Source organism: Nyctereutes procyonoides, unplaced genomic scaffold (genome assembly GCF_905146905.1).
Source record: "Nyctereutes procyonoides isolate TBG_1078 unplaced genomic scaffold, NYPRO_anot_genome, whole genome shotgun sequence".
In the NCBI taxonomy this organism is placed as follows: domain Eukaryota; kingdom Metazoa; phylum Chordata; class Mammalia; order Carnivora; family Canidae; genus Nyctereutes; species Nyctereutes procyonoides.
The window spans coordinates 127182-144836 of record NW_026575013.1 but is presented as its reverse complement, the minus strand read 5'-3'; the positions used below and the strand labels follow the sequence as shown (position 1 = coordinate 144836).

The window sequence follows — 17655 nt, the reverse complement described above, 5'->3', positions numbered from 1 at the left end:
GTCCTCTTCTGGCTTCTCTGTTCCATTCATGTATGTGTTGTTTTGTGCAGGTACCAGGTTGTCTTGATGATAACAACTCAGTAATACAGCTTATTGTGATGCCCCCCTCCTGTGGTACTTTGATTTTTTCAACATTTTTCTACTTATAGGGCATTTTAAGAAGTAAACTGAGGAAGACACAGGGAGATAGAAAACCATTACATGTTTATGTATTAGAAGAATAACTATTGTTGGGACACCTGGGTTGCTCAGTGATTGAGTGTCTGCCTTTGGCTCTGGTCAAACTCAAGGTCCTTGGATGGATTCCACAATGGGCTCCCTGTAGGGATCCCACTTCTCCCTCTGACTATGTCTCTGGATCCCTCTAGGTGTTTCTCATGAATAAGACAGTTATGAAATAATTTTAAAAACAGGAATGATATTTTCAAAATATATGCTACCCAGAACATTCTATGGAGTCAATGCAATTCTTATCAAAACATCATAGACTTTCTTCACAGATTTGAAACAGACATTCTTAACTTTTGTAGGCACAGGCAAAGATACTAGTGACACATGAATCCAACGCTGATACTCTGGCATTTTCAGACTGCATCTGTTGTATAAAGAACATTTTAAGCTCCCTCAGCCAGTCAAATAAATATTTGGCGGGATTCACCCTTTCTCTGTTTCCAGAGAGGAAAACCATCCTCCAAATCATGGTAGGGAACAGGGCTCAGAAGTCTCTGCAAACAACCTTTGTCATCTGCTCACTCATTCACTGACCCAAACCCAAGTCCTGGCCTTAAATATCCACAAATGCAACATCGTATTGTCTAAGGACAGAAGTGCTGCCTGCTGTGGTCATTGTCTGGGTGTTGTATTTTACATAGCTCATGCACGTGGAAAAGGAAATGCATCTCCCCTTAGTTATGTCTTATGTCTACTGAGCTATTAGATGAGGTAATGAAATCAGAAGAAAAGCAGAGCAATTTTTCTGCTCCAACAAGGTGAAGACCTACCCAGGGAAAGTAGGCAATAAAAAATTAATCAGTAGAGAGGAAGAAATATTATTCATTTCCATATGACATGATCTGCTATGGGGGCAATCCCTACAAACTCTACACATTCTAAGAATCAGTTAAGGATTTCAGGGAAAATTCAGGATATAAAATAAACAAATACAACTATGATTCCACACACTAACAAAAACTATCTATATAAAATTAACAAAAATATCACTTTAACTTGCATCAAAAATAAAATTTTAGATATAAATTTGAATAAAGGATAAGATACCCTACTAAAAATGGCCTATTTTGATGAAAGACTTTTTAGAAAGTAAACAGAAATGAAAAGATTACACCACTCACAGATGAGAACTTGATATTTCCTGAGTGACATCATCACAGAGTGATCTGCAAAGGTAATGCAATCCTTGCTATAAACTCGTTAGAATTGAATTGTAGTCTAAAGCTGAAGATATAGTCAGAGGACATGCAAATAGGGCCCTCCCTCTGCTAATTAAACCACCCCAGCCCCGACCTTGAGCTGGGAGAGGAGCCCAGCGCCACCATTCCCAGGTGACCAAATTCAGTGATCAAGACGGAACACAGACAACTCACCATGGAGTCCGTGCTCGCCTGTGTTTTCCTCATCGCTATTTTAAAAGGTAATTCATGAAGAATAAGATACCTTTAGTATGTGAATGGAGGTGAATGAGAGAAACAGAAGATGTGGGACAATTTTGTGACCAGGGTGCCCTCTGTCTGCAGGTGTTCACGGTAAGGTGCAGCTGGTGGAGTCTCGAGGAGACCTGGTGAAGTCTGGGCGGTCCCTGAGACTCTCATGTGTGGCCTCTGGGTTCACCTTCAGTAGCTACTACATGCACTGGGTCCGCCAGGCTCCAGGGAAGGGGCTGCAGTGGGTCGCAAGGATGAGCAGTGATGGAAGTAGCACAAGGTATGCAGATGCTGTGAAGGGCCAATTTACCATTCCAGAGACAATCCCAAGAACACGCTGTATCTGCAGATGAACAGCCTGAGAGCCAAGGACACAGCCCTATATTACTGTGCAAGGGACACAGTGAGGGGACCTCAGTGTGAGCCCAGACAGAAACCACCCTGTAGAAGGGGATCGGGACCACCAGGGGGTGCACACTACTCAACACTTCTGTCATGAAGGCCCAGGAGCAGGTGCAGGTTGAAGTTATCAGCAGATTTCCTGTCAGGGTCTGGGCTTCCTCTCCACGGAGCGGTTTTCCCCATGCAGTCTCTCTGGACATAGGATTTTGTGTTAAAGTATTCATTCTCTGTCTTAGAAACTTGGGAAAACAACTCTAGCATCTGCATACTTTTGTAAACAACTGTACTACTTTCACTACTTGAACTTAAATTTCCCTGACATGGACTATAAATCAATTACAAATACCTCCATACTCATCAACTGAACATTTTCCTGAATCACAACAGCACTCCCTGTGCAACAGGGAGGAAGACACAAAGAGATGGAAAAATATTCCATGCTCATGGATTGGAAGATTTAGTATTGTGAAAATGTCAATGTTACCCAGGGCAATTTACACAGTCAATGCAATCGTTATCAAATACCATGGACTTTTTTCAGAGAGTTGGAAAAAATCATCTTAAGATTTGTGTGGAATCAGAAAAGACTCAAAAAACACAGGGAAATACTGAAAAAGAAAACGAGAGCCAGGGGCAACACAATGCCAGATTTCATGTTGCACTACAAAGCTGTGAACATGAAGACAGTGTGTTACTGGCACAAAAACAGACACATAGATCAATGGAACAGAAGACCCAGAAATGGGCCCTCAACTCCATGGTCAACTCTTATTTGACAGAGCAGGAAAGACTCTCCAGTGGAAAAAGGACAGTCTCTACAATAAATGGTGCTGGGAAAATTGGACAGCCACGAACAGAAGAATGAAACTAGACCATTCACTTACACCATACACAAAGATAAAATAAAAATGTATGAAATATCTAAATGTGAGACAAGATTCCATCAAAATCCTAGATGGGAACACAGGAAATACCCTTTTTGAACTTGGCCACAGCAACCTCTTGCAAGATACATCCATTAAGGCAAAGTAAACAAAAGCAAAAATGAATTATTGGAACTTCATCAAGAAAAATAATTCTGCACAGCAAAAGAAACAGTCAACAAAACTAAAACACAACATACAGAAGGAAAGATGATACTATCAAATATCATATAAGGCAAAGGGCTTGTAGCCAACATGTGTAAATAACTTATCTAACCCAACACCCAAGAAACAAGGAATCCAGTTAATAAATGGGGAGAAAACATGAACAGGAATTTCTCCAAATAAGACCTACATATGGCCAACAAGTCCATGAAAAAATTCTCCACGTCACTTTCTATCAGAGAAAAGCACATCCAAACACAATCAGCTGCTACTTTACACAACAGAGAATGGTGAAAATTAATAAGAAATAAAACAACAAATGTTCGAGAGGATGTAGAGAAAGGGGAACCCTCTTCCACTGTTGGTGGGAATATGAACTGGTGCAGCCACTCTGGAAAACAGTGTGGAGGTTCCTAAAGAGTTAAAAGTAGATCTGCCCTACGACCCAGCAATTGCACTGCTGGGGATTTACCCCAAAGATAAAGATGCAGTGAAACAGCAGGATACCTGCACCCCAATATTTATAGCAGCAGTGTGCGCAATAGCCAAATTCTGGGAGAAGCCATGATGTTCTTTGAGAGACAAATTGATAAACATGATACGGTTTATATATACAAAGGGATATTTCTAAGTCATTAGAAAGGATCAGTAGCTACCACTTCCAACAACGTTTATGGAGCTGCACAGTATTATGCCAATGAAATAAGTCAGTCCAGAAGGACAATCATCATACTTTCTCTCATACAACGAAAGGGATCATAATGGATGGAGGTAAAATGAGAGGGGATAAATCAGAGAGGAAGACAAAACATGAGAGACTCCTATCCCTGGGAGTCAGATAAAGGGCTGGGGAAGGGAAGTGAGTGGTGGGATATGGTACCTGGGTGACGGGCACTAAGGAGGGCACGTGATGAGATGAGCGCCTGGTGTTACTCTATGTTGGGAAATTGAGCTTAAATAAATATTGAATAAATAGATGAAAAATAACCTATTAAAGAGTGAGAACATTATGAGCAATAACATGCCAACAAATTCAGCAATCAGAGAAAAAATGGATGCCTTCAAGTAAATGTAGAAACAACCCAGTCGGAAACAGGAATGAATAGAAAATCTGTAAAGACTCCAAACCAGGGAATGAAAATCAAACATATTTAAAAGTCTTCTGACAATCAAAAGTCCTGGGACAGATGGCTACCCCTGGGGATGCAAGAAGTATTGAAATAGAATTAATACTTTTCCTGAAAATTATCCAAAAAATAGAAATTAAAGGAAACTTCCAAGCTAATCTCAGAGTGTAGCATTGCCTTGACCTCAAAAGCAGACAAAGATCTAACCTAAAAGGGGAATTACAGACTAATATCCTTGGTGGATATGGATGCAAAATTTCACCAAGATCCTAAGCAACAGGATCCACCAGTACGTTAATAGGATAATTCACCATGACGAAATGGGCCTAATTTCTGGTCTGTACGGGTGGATCAGCATCTGCAAATCCAACAATGGGATTTGGATCGTTAATAAAACAAAGGATAAGGACCATTTAATAATCTCAACTCATGTCCAAAAAGCTTTTGGCAAGAGCGATTATACTTTCATGTTAAAAATTTCTTGCTGTGTAGAGATAGGGGAACATATTCAACAAAGAAGCCATCTACAGAAGACACATGGAGAATGTCTTCCTCAACAGGGAAAAGTTGAGAGCTTTTCCCCTAAGATCAGGAAGAGGACAGGGATACCCTCCATCACCACTGTTCTTCACCATTGTGGTAGAAGGCCTAGCCTCAACAATCAGACAACAAACAGAAGGAAAATATCCTCCAACTCAGCTAAGAAAAAATCAAACTTTCCTCTTCATATGCAAGTTATTTTAAGCTCAAATCCCAATGATTCCTTTGAAAAAATTTCTAGAACTGACACAGGAGTTCAGCAAGATTGGAGCATGTAAAATGAATACAAGGAAGTCAATGGCTTTTCTATATAGTGCAAATGAAATAGAAAAAATAAAAACAAGGACTGGATGCAATTTATAATTGCACCAGAAATCATCAGATAATGAGGGAAAATCCTAACCAAATAGGGATGGATGTATACTCTAATCATTCCAGAACACTTATGAAAGACAGTATGGAAGACACAAGTAGATAGAAAATATTTATTCTCATAGATTAGAAGAATAAATGTTGAAAAAATAACTATGCTACCAAGAGCAAGTTATCCTTTCAAAGCCAGGTTTATAAAACATCACCAGCATTTGTCACAGAGCTTGAGCAAGTGATCTAAAAACCTTTAGGGAACCACAAAGACCTCCACTAAGCAAAGCAATACTGAAAAAGTAGAGCAAAGCTGGAGACATCCTGATTCTGGTTGCAAGGTAAATTACGACGTTGTGATCACCAGGACAGTATGGCGCTGGAAAAAATACAGACGTATAGATAAATAGAAAACTTTAAGAACCCAGAAATGGACCCAGAATAGTATGGTCAAAAAATCTTGACAAAGCAGGAAAGACTAACCAATGGAAAAAAAAATCTCTTGAATAAATGCCGTTGGCAATATTGGAGAGCCACATGCAGAAGATGAAAGTGGACACTTGTTTTACATCATTCACAAAAATGGACTCAAAGTTGATGAAAGACCTAAATGTGAGTCAGGAAACCATCAGAATCCTCAGGAGAACACAGGCAGCACCTTTTCTACCTCAGCGGCAACCACTTCTAGACGTGTCTCCAGAGGCAAGGGAAAACAAAGGACAATGAACTATGGCGACTTCATCAAGGAAAGAGCATTTTCACAGCAAAGGAATCACTCAAAGTAACTAAAAGGCACCCTAGAGAATGTGAGAAGATATTTGGAAATGTCTTATCAGATTAAAGGCTCGAATTCAAATCTAAAATGAACTTATCAATCTCAACACACACCAAAGATATATATCTCCAATCAGAATTGGGCAGAAGTTGTGAACAGACTTCCTGTCCTCCGTGAGGTCCCGCACCACACCATATACTAGGGAGCTGATCCACATGCAAAAAGAAATTCATTTGCTCTCCTAGATCTGGTATATATCAGACAAAATATTAAAGAATCTGACAAAGAACAGGGAAAATATTTATGCACCTAAATCTAAGATCACCCTTGAAATTAGGCAATAATAAAATAAAAGATATTAAAATCAGTCAACAGGAAGTTAAATAATTTGTTTGCATATACATAGTCAACGAGGAAAATTATTTCAAAAACAATTAGAAGTAACTAATGAGCTCAAAGAAAATTGAGGATATAAAATCAACATAGACAATAAAGTTAAATCCTACACACTACAACAAATTTTCTGTATCAAATTTACAAATCAATCACCTTTACACTGGTACCAAAAATAAATATTTATGATTAAACTTCATTAAGCAGAGAAAATACTGTTTAAAAATGACCTTTTCTAATGAAAGACCTTTAAAAAGGAACAGAAATGCAAAGATAAATACGTTGATGGATTAGAACATCATAAATCCCCTGTGAACCCAAAAGAATCTGATTTGGGGTTGTGAAGCAATCTTTGTATATAACTTATTAAGAATTGAATCTAAGTTGGTAGGTGACTATATAGTCAGGGGACATGCAAATAGGGCCCTCCCTCCGCTGATTTAACAAGTCCCAGCCCCGACCCTGCAGCTGGGAGAGGAGCTCCAGTCCCAGGATCCCCAGGTGACCCCATTCAGTGCTCAGGACACAACACAGACAAACCACCATGGAGTCTGTGCTCTACTGGGTTTTCCTTATCGCAATTTTAAAAGGTAATTCATGGAGAACCAGATACACTGAGTCTGTGAGTGGAGGTGAGTGAGAGAAACAGGATGTGGGACAGTTTCCTGACCAGGATGTCTTGTGTCTGCAGGTGTCCAGGGTGAGGTGCAGCTGGTGGAGTCTGGGGGAGACCTGGTGAAGCCTGGGGGGTCCCTGAGACTCTCCTGTGTGGCCTCTGGAGTCACCTTCAGTAGCTACTACATGGACTGGGTCCGCCAGGCTCCAGGGAAGAGGCTGCAGTGGGTCGCAGGGATTAACAGTGATGGAAGTAGCACATACTACCAGAGGCTGTGAAGGGCCGATTCACCATCTCCAGAGACAACGCCAAGAACACGCTGTATCTGCAGATGAACAGCCTGAGAGCCGAGGACACGGCCGTGTATTACTGTGCGATGGACACAGTGAGGGGACCTCAGTGTGAGCCCAGACACAAACCTCCCTGTGGAAGGGGATCAGGACCACCAGGGGGTGCACACTCCTCACCACTTCTGTCTTGAAGGCCCAGGAGCAGGTGCAGATGGAGGTTCTGAGCAGGTTTCCTGTCGGGGTCTGTGCTTCCTCTCCAAGGAGCAGTTTCCCCATGGGATTCTCTCTGGGCACAGGATTCTGTGCTTACTTATTCAGTCTCTAACTTACACACTTTGGTGTCATGGAAAGAGAAATATTCCAACGTCCAAAAATGACAGCCTCTTGCTTTGCTTATTCCTAATTCAGTTTCTGGTTTGGAAAGTTGGTTGTTTTTAGTCAACAACTCTTCTCATATGCTCAAGGATAAATCTGCTTAAAATTTCTTACTACTGTCCTTTAATACCAGTTTATTACCCATATCTCCATTTACCACAACTTCTCCTTTAGAAGAGTCCCAGCTGTATACATGGAACATGAAATAACCACCCAGCTCACTGTGCAATGATTTTATTTTATTTTGTATATTTTTATTGGATTTCAATTTGCCAACATATACCATAACACCCAGTGCTCATCCCATGAAGTGCCCCCCTCACTGCCTGTCACCCAGTCACCCCAACCATCCACTGACCTCCCCTTCCACTACCCCTTGTTCATTTCCCAGAGTAGGGATTCTCTCATGTTCTGTCTGCTTCCCTGACATTTCCCACTCATTTTCCGTCCTTTCTTCTTTATTCCCTTTCTCAATTTTTTTACATTCCATGAATAAATGCGACCATATGTTTGTCATTTTCCCATTGGCTTACTTCACTCAGCATAATACCCTCCAGTTCCATCCACGTTGTTGCAAAGGGTGGGTATTCCTCGTTTCTAATATGCAAGGATGTTAGAAACAACATAAAGTTCATGCTGGTCATGACACTACAAACGGCTCAAAAATCAAATGGAGAGAAGACGGAGTGTAGGTGTGACTTCAGTCTTGAACCACTCTCACAGAATCGATATCAGTGTGAATCTGGGAAAGCAAGGGACCCCAAGAAGTACATTGTGAGGATGTATAGTCCGAAGAGCCCCCAAACACACCCAGACACGAGAGTACAAACTTTTATCACCTTCATCATTGTGTCTGTTGAGAGCAGGGCAGGCCTCTCAGCATGTCATAAGTGCTTGGATTTTGGAAGGACATTGGCTCGTGGTGTGTGTTGTGGGACAGTGGTAGGGATGAGGTGCTGCTCCAGGAGGGGCTTGTGTGGAGTCAGTGTCCCACCTGCATCAAAGGAGGGAATTCAATGGTTCCTGCTGGATTTCCCATGGATGTGGTGGGGAGGACTGGTGATCACAGGTGTCAGCAGGTGACACTCAAAGATACGGTGTGATGACAAATTAAACTAAACTATTATGAAAACTGAGAGAACAAAGGTGGAGGAGGACTTTCCACCTGCAGGGAATAACTCATGGATCCTTCAGGTGCTGATATCAGCTCACTGTGTGTGACCTCTACATCCCTGTTTTGGAACCTAACGTCCATGTGATGGGAGGATGAGGTCGGGCCTTAGGGGAGCACTTAGGTCAGGAGGTGCAGCCTCATGATGGGATCAGGGACCTTATATACCAGGACTAGGAAAGCTCCCTGCCTCTGGCCCCCATATGAGGTGACAGGGAAAGGATGGGCTAGGACGTGAATTCTCTCCAGATACCACATCTGCCTGCACCTGGACCTCAAACATCCCATACTCCAGAGCTGTGAGAAATGTCTTTTGTTTAATTCACAGAGTCTGGGAATGCAGTGACATCACCCAGAAACACTTAAACAGGGTCTCACCTCTTATTTGTCCTTTACAATCTGGTCCCAGGGAAACACTCAGGTTATGAGAAAATAGAGCAGGAAACCCACACCTGGACTCACTGTCCTCAGCCACCATCCATGCTCCTGTCCTTAGTTGCTGTGCATCACGTTTGTGCCACACATTCTTCCTACAACCCTGGGGTTCGTTAGATCCATTAGTATCCTGGGATTCCTCCCTCTTTCCCACATGTGCACCTTCAAGGCAGCACATCCCCATGGAAGCGGACATCAAAAGGTTCAGATTTTCCTCTCTGCTGCTCATACTACTATGCAGAATATTCTGGATCAGCCTCCCTCCTGTCATCATCGCCACAGTTATATGTCCCCATGACAACATCCACACCTCCTACATCCAAAAGGTGGTCGATTTTCTACATGTCGACTTGCAGTTTTTGTTCTCCCAGACCTCTGATTTCATCGGAAATCAGAATGATTGCATAACTACTTATCATGTTCTAGTTACGAGACAAGCTCAAGGACCCTGATCCAGAATCTTAACTCCTCCCTCCCAATGCTGTTATAGCAACGACCATGTGGGGAATGAATTACAAAATGATGAGATCTGGCTATTTCCATGTTGTGAAAATGATTCAGTTATGTAATGACATTGCTGAGGATCTATTAAAAAATAACTTTCTTGAACTTTGAGCGGTATCTCTAAATGTAGTGCTAAAACATGGTAACACCTGCCTTGTCCGTTACTTTTTAAAATTTTTTTGATTTATTTTTTAATTGGAGTTCAATTTCCAACATATAGCATAACACCCAGTGCTCATCCTGCCAAGTGCCCCCCTCAGTGCCTGTCACCCAGTCAACCCCACCCCCCGCTCACGTCCCCTTCCATTACCCCATGCTCGTTTCCCAGAGTTAGGTGTCTCTCATGTTTTATCACATTCAGTGATATTTCCCACTCATTTTCTCTCCTTTTCCCTTTATTCCCTTTCACTATTTTTATATTCCCCAAATGAATGAGACCATATAATGTTTGTCCTTGTCCGACTGACTTATTTCACTCAGCATAATACCCTCCTGGTCCATCCATGTCAAAGCAAAAGGTGGTTATTTGTCATTTCTAATGGCTGAGTAATATTCCATTGTATACAGAGACCACATCTTCTTTACCCATTCATCTGTCAATGATTGTCTATTACTTTTGCTTGCTTTATAACCAATACCGGTGCTGGAGAGAAGATGGCAGAGAGATGTTTTCATCTGGATTTGGTTTTCTTCGACTCTGGGAAAAAAGGCAAACATATTTTAAAATTGCCTAAACATTATTTTTGGACTACATGGCTCACTACCAAATAAACGCCCCTCCAAGTAGGCCACTAGCTAGAGGACAATGTGAAGAAAAATAAAGAGCACCCAGTTGTTTTCTATGAGACCAGGATCTGAATGTGGGGCATGTGTTCTCTCGGCACAACACAGTCCCTACTTTCAGAGCCACACCATCAGTAACCTCGCATTGTCGTATTTTGGTGCAGAGTCCCTGATTCCGCAGAGCCAGGTCTCCAACTGCAAGTCAGGTTTTAAGGGAAACAGAAATTGTGCCTGGATCTGAAAGTCTCAGATATGTTGAAAGGGAAATATGAGGCACTGGAGATGTAGATTTTGCAGGAAAGATGAGGAAAATAAGCGGGAAAGAAGTGTTGGTCATATCAACTCTAAAGAAAAAGGATTTGTACACTTTCTGAAATGCACTAATGGCAGTTAGAGAACAAAACCTGGAGTTTCACTACTGAAAATGTGTTAACACAGACTGTGTGATTTGCTTAGAGGTCTTAAAATTGTAGTCTTGACATTCAGGTAATTTTGCCATGTTAAATACATGGTTTATATTCGTTACTCAAAATAAGTATTATTCACTTCTAGGCCTTTGGGGAATTGATTTTTATCCACAGAGAGTAAAGATCTTTGCACCACACTGATTTTAAAAGAAGCACACAATGTGTTTCTGAACGCCTGTGTTAGTTAAAATTACTCCCAAAATGATAAAAACAAAAATAAAAACAAAAAAAGCCCAAACAAACAAAAAACATCCTCTCATTTCATTTTTGCTTTTTCTTAACAATAACTTTGGCCATTTTTTTTCAGTTCATTATGTCTGTATACTAATTTTTTTCAGTCTTTTAACTCTTAAGCATACTAGTAGAGCATGCTTCCAGTATCTGATGGCTCTGACAGCAGAATGAGTATTAATACAGAATAACCCTCTCTACCTTTTGACAGTAAAGGTGGTCTAATCTGCCTAGCAGCTTGCTTTGCCTTCTGACATGCTCACTACCAATCATGCTCACCCTTCTTTTCCAGATCCACTTCCTCATGATACTATCTTCTAACTGGGCTTACTTAAAGGATGCAAGCAAAATGCAGGCCTACCAGGATATCAGAGCAAAGGAAGAACTGGAACTGCAAGATATCCAGTCTAGGTCACAAGAACAACTCAATTCTTACACATAAATGTTTGCCAGAGTGTTACGGCTGATGAGTTTGCAGCTCTAAGGCATCAGACAGCTGCTCTGCAGTACATATGTGTACCCCACCAAAGAAACATATGTAGAAGTACAAACACTTCACTGTCTGTCTCAAACTGCAGGGATGTATTTCTAGGAAAACATTCCTGTAGGTGAATCTTTTTCTATAAAGCAGATATTGGAGTTTTCATGTTCGCCATTTTAAAAGGCAACACTTTGACAAAATGATTGTTAAGCTTTCTGAAACTTGTGGCATATTCATGTTTATTGGTAGAGCGATCCTACCAAGAGGAGTGCTGAGAATACGGCATACTCCTTGAGAGGGACTAAGGATGTGCCAGCATCAAGGAACTTGACCATCAATTCACATATGCCATCTGTCCTCAAGTAAATTGATCTATCTAGGGAATAAAATGGAATGGGGGGGGTGAGGGTTCCATTTCTGAAAGCTGACATTTATTAAACTTTGGCTCAAGGTCAAGTGGTTCTTAACAATTGGCTTTTTTTTTTAATTAACTGACTTCTCTATTCTTTAATTCCAGGACACATTAGTCTCCTGATCCAATCAGAAATTTATTTTTCAATAATGCTAAAAGGATATACTATAAATCTACTATACCTACCATTGAAGAAGCTGAATTCTGACTCATTGACAAGCTTTCAAAAAAAAATTCATAATAGATTTCCTTGAATAAAATGGCCCAGTTGTCATTCTTCATCCTGGGAAATAAATGTCAGCTCTGCCTTAATAAGTATTTGTTTCAGATTTCTAAGAACTTATTTTACAACAGGAGAACCCAAATAATTCATAGACTTTTGTTCCACAAACGTTTTTCTTAATAAAGAAGTGTTACCTTATTAAAATGACCACCATTCTAAACCATTTTTATGTGGTCTGAATAGCAAGTTTACAGTTTTGTAGCAACTATCTAAAAATCTCATTTACAAATGGACCACAGACCTCCTCCTACTTTTATAGACTTGAATACTTAAGTGATTTAAATTAGAATGGGGGGATCCCTGGGTGGCTCAGCGGTTTGGCGCCTGCCTTTGGCCCAGGGCGCGATCCTGGGGACCCGGGATCGAGTCCCACGTCGGGCTCCCGGTGCATGGAGCCTGCTTCTCCCTCTGCCTATGTCTCTGCCTCTCTTTCTCTCTCTCTCTCTGTGACTATCATAAATAAAAAAAAAAAATTAAAAAAAAAATAAATTAGAATGGGTATTTACTTCATTTTTAAATTAAAAACTTTCCTGGAATAATACAAGCTCAATGTTCAGCAAGAAACACCTGCTTGAGTTTAAGCCACTTTCAAAAGAAACTTGCCTTCTAAATCATTGTGTTCCAGAACATTAAGTGATTATAAGTATTGGGTATTAGTGATGGTAAACTGTGTTGTTCTTTATGAAATGATACATATAGCTGTTGGGTGCATCAGTGCTTTTTAAAAGGGGCTGCATAATATAAGGTTAATTATGCATATTCATGTTAACAATTAACTTGTAGTTTGGCTGTTTCCTGGATTTTAAAACATATACATGTGCAGAAATATATTAAAATGAAAAGCATACCTTTATCAAGATGCTCTTAAAATTGAACATCAAGTATAATATTTCATTTGGATTTTTTTGTTCTTGTTAATGCCTAAAAATGCCTATTTGGATCTTCACCTTTTTTTAATTGGGAGAAGTTCTCTTCTGTGTAGAACAATTGTTCCAAAATAGCTTGTTTTGTTTTCCTGTTGCATGACAGACTTAAATATTTTTTCCAGCACTGGAGGTGCTGTTAGAGTCCAGTGTTCTAGAAGAGGCAGTGTCTCAAGCCTAATTTTACTTTTCTAATTCTTGTAGCTATTACCAGGAATTTCTGAAAGTTTTGTTTAAGTAGTCTAATATTTTCTATGTAAAGGGCATTAAATTTTGCTATGTATAAATTTTTGTAACCTAACAATGAATCAGTATTTTCTATAAATGCCAAGGGTTTCCTGTTCTTATGTTCTGTCTCCCTTTCTGACATTTCCACACATTTCCTCTCCCTTCCCTTATATTCCCTTTCACTATTACTTATATTCCCCAAATGAATGAGAACATATAATGTTTGTCCTTCTCTGATTGACCTATTTCACTCAGCATAATACCCTCTAGTTCCATCCACGTCGAAGCAAATGGTGGGTATTTGTCATTTCTAATGGCTGAGTAATTCCATTGTATACATAGACCACATCTTCTTTATCCATCATCTTTCGATGGACACCGAGGCTCCTTCCACAGTTTGGCTATTGTGGACATTGCTGCTAGAAACATTGGGGTGCAGGTGTCCCGGCGTTTCACTGCATCTGTATCTTTGGGGTAAATCCCCAACAGTGCAATTGCTGGGTCGTAGGGCAGGTCTATTCTTAACTCTTTGAGGAACCTCCACACAGTTTTCCAGAGTGGCTGCACCAGTTCACATTCCCACCAACAGTGTAAGAGGGTTCCCTTTTCTCCGCATCCTCTCCAACATTTGTGGTTTCCTGCCTTGTTAATTGTCCCCATTCTCACTGGTGTGAGGTGGGATCTCATTGTGGTTTTGATTTGTGTTTCCCTGATGGCAAGTGATACGGAGCATTTTCTCATGTGCTTGTTGGCCATGTCTATGTCTTCCTCTGTGAGATTTCTGTTCATGTCTTTTGCCCATTTCATGATTGGGTTGTTTGTTTGTTTGGTGTTGAGTTTAATAATTTCTTTATAGATCTTGGAAACTAGCCCTTTATCTGATACGTCATTTGCAAATATCTTCTCCCATTCTGTAGGTTGTCTTTGAGTTTTGTTGACTGTATCCTTTGCTGTGCAAAAGCTTCTTATCTTGATGAGGTCACAATAGTTCATTTTTCCTTTTGTTTCTTTTGCCTTCATGGATGTATATTGCAAGAAGTTACTGTGGCTGAGCTCAAAATGGTGTTGCCTGTGTTGTCCTCTAGGATTTTGATGGAATCTTGTCTCACATTTAAATCTTTCATCCATTTTGAGTTTATCTTTGTGTATGGTGCAAGAGAGTGGTCTAGTTTCATTCTTCTGCATGTGGATGTCCAATTTTCCCAGCACCATTTATTGAAGAGACTGTGTTTCTTACAGTGGATCGTCTTTCCTCCTTTATCGAATATTAGTTGACCATAAAGTTCAGGGTCCACTTCTGGGTTCTCTATTCTGTTCCATTGATCTATGTGTCTGTTTTTGTGCCAGTACCACACTGTCTTGATGACCACAGCTTTATAGTACAACCTGAAATCTGGCCTTGTGATGCCCCCAGATATGGTTTTCTTTTCTAAAATTCCCCTGGCTATTCGGGGTCTTTTCTGATTCCACACAAATCTTAAAATAATTTGTTCTAATACTCTGAAGAAAGTCCATGGTATTTTGATAGGGATTGCATTAAACGTGTAAATTGCCCTGGGTAACATTGACATTTTCACAATATTAATTCTGCCAATCCATGAGCATGGCATATTTTTCCATCTCTTTGTGTCTTCCTCAATTTCTTTCAGATTCACAATATTAATTCTGCCAATCCATGAGCATGGAATATTTTTCCATCTCTTTGTGTCTTCCTCAATTTCTTTCAGAAGTGTTCTATAGTTTTTAGGGTATAGATCCTTTACCTCCTTGGTTAGGTTTATTCCTAGGTATCTTATTCTTTTGGGTGCAATTGTAAATGGGATTGACTCCTTAATTTCTCTTTCTTCAGTCTCATTGTTAGTGTATAGAAATGCCATTGATTTCTGGGCATTGATTTTGTATCCTGCCACGCTACCAAATTGCTGTATGAGTTCTAGCAATCTTGGGGTGGAGGCTTTTGGGTCTTCTATGTAGAGTATCATGTCATCGGCGAAGAGGCAGAGTTTGACTTCTTCTTTGCCAATTTGAATGCCTTTAATGTCTTTTTGTTGTCTGATTGCTGAGGCCAGGACTTCCAGTACTATGTTGAATAGCAGTGGTGAGAGTGGACATCCCTGTCTTGTTCCTGATCTTAGGGGAAAGCCTCCCAGTGCTTCCCCATGGAGAATGATATTTGCTGTGGGCTTTTCGTAGATGGCTTTTAAGATGTCGAGGAACGTTCCCTCTATCCCTACACTCTGAAGAGTTTTGATCAGGAATGGATGCTGTATTTTGTCAAATGCTTTCTCTGCATCTAATGAGAGGATCATATGGTTCTTGGTTTTTCTCTTGCTGATATGATGAATCACATTGATTGTTTTACGAGTGTTGAACCAGCCTTGTGTCCCGGGGATAAATCCTACTTGGTCATGGTGAATAATTTTCTTAATGTGGTGTTGGATCCTATTGGCTAGTATCTTGTTGAGAATTTTTGCATCCATGTTCATCAGGGATATTGGTCTGTACTTCTCCTTTTTGGTGGGGTCTTTGTCTGGTTTTGGAATTAAGGTGATGCTGGCCTCATAGAATGAATTTGGAAGTACTCCATCTCTTTCTATCTTTCCAAACAGCTTTAGTAGAATAGGTATGATTTCTTCTTTAAACGTTTGATAGAACTCCCCTGGGAAGCCATCTGGCCCTGGACTCTTGTGTCTTGTCTTGGGAGGTTTTTGATGACTGCTTCAATTTCCTCCCTGGTTATTGGCCTGTTCAGATTGTCTCTTTCTTCCTGTTCCAGTTTTGGTAGTTTGTGGCTTTCCAGGAATGCGTCCATTTCTTCTAGATTGCCTAATTTATTGGCGTAGAGCTGTTCATAATATGTTTTTAAAATCGTTTGTATTTCCTTGGTGTTGGTAGTGATCTCTCCTTTCTCATTCATGATTTTCTTAATTTGAGTCTTCTCTCTCTTCTTTTTTAATAAGGTTGGCTAATGGTTTATCTATCTTATTAATTCTTTCAAAGAACCAACTCCTGGTTCTGTTGATCTGTTCCACAGTTCTTCTGGTCTCAATTTCATTGAGTTCTGCTCGAATTTTAATTAACTCTCTTCTTCTGCTGGGCGTTGGGTCCATTTGCTGTTTTTTCCCTAGCCTTTAGGTTCAAGGTTACATTTTGATTTGAGTTCTTTCCAGTTTTTGAATGGATGCTTGTATTGCAATGTATTTCCCCCTCAGGACTGCTTTTGCTGCATCCCAAAGATTTTGAACAGTTGTATCTTCATTCTCATTAGTTTCCATGAATCTTTTTAATTCTTCCTTAATTTCCTGGTTGACCCTTTTATCTTTTAGCAGGATGGTCCTTAACCTCCACGTGTTTGATGTCCTTCCAAACTTCTTGTTGTGATTTAGTTCTAATTTCAAGGCCTTATGGTCTGAGAATATGCAGGGGACGATCCCAATCTTTTGGTCGGTTCAGACCCGATTTGTGACCCAGTATGTGGTCTATTCTGGAGAAAGTTCCATGTGCACTTGAGAAGAATGTGTATTCAGTTGAGTTTGGATGTAAAGTTCTGTAGATATCTGTGAAATCCATCTGGTCCAGTGTATCATTTAAAGCTCTCGTTTCTTTGGAGATGTTGTGCTTAGAAGACCTATCGAGGGTAGAAAGAGCTAGATTGAAGTCACCAAGTATATGTGTATTATTATCTAAGTATTTCTTGACTTTGGTTAATAATTGGTTTAAGTATTTGGCAGCTCCCACATTCGGGGCATATATATTGAAGATTGTTAAGTCCTCTTGTTGGATAGATCCTTTAAGTATGATATAGTGTCCCTCTTCATCTCTCACTACAGTCTTCGGGGTAAATTTTAGTTTATCTGATATAAGGATGGCTACCCCTGCTTTCTTTTGAGAACCATTTGAATGGTAAATGGTTCTCCAACCTTTTATTTTCAGGTCGTAGGTGTCCTTCTGTCTAAAATGAGTCTCTTGTAGACAGCAAATAGATGGGTCCTGCTTTTTTATCCAGTCTGAAACCCTGCACCTTTTGATGGGGTCATTGAGCCCGTTTACATTCAGAGTTACTATGGACAGATATGGGTTTAGTGTCATCATGATATCTATTTAGTC

At 40.2% G+C, this 17655-nt stretch overlaps 1 pseudogene; it reads left to right on the top strand.

The window, feature by feature from the left end:
• Positions 1–1554: 1554 nt before the first annotated feature.
• Positions 1555–11663, top strand: LOC129518865 (immunoglobulin heavy variable 3-74-like; annotated as a pseudogene).
• The last annotated feature ends 5992 nt before the right edge of the window (positions 11664–17655 follow it).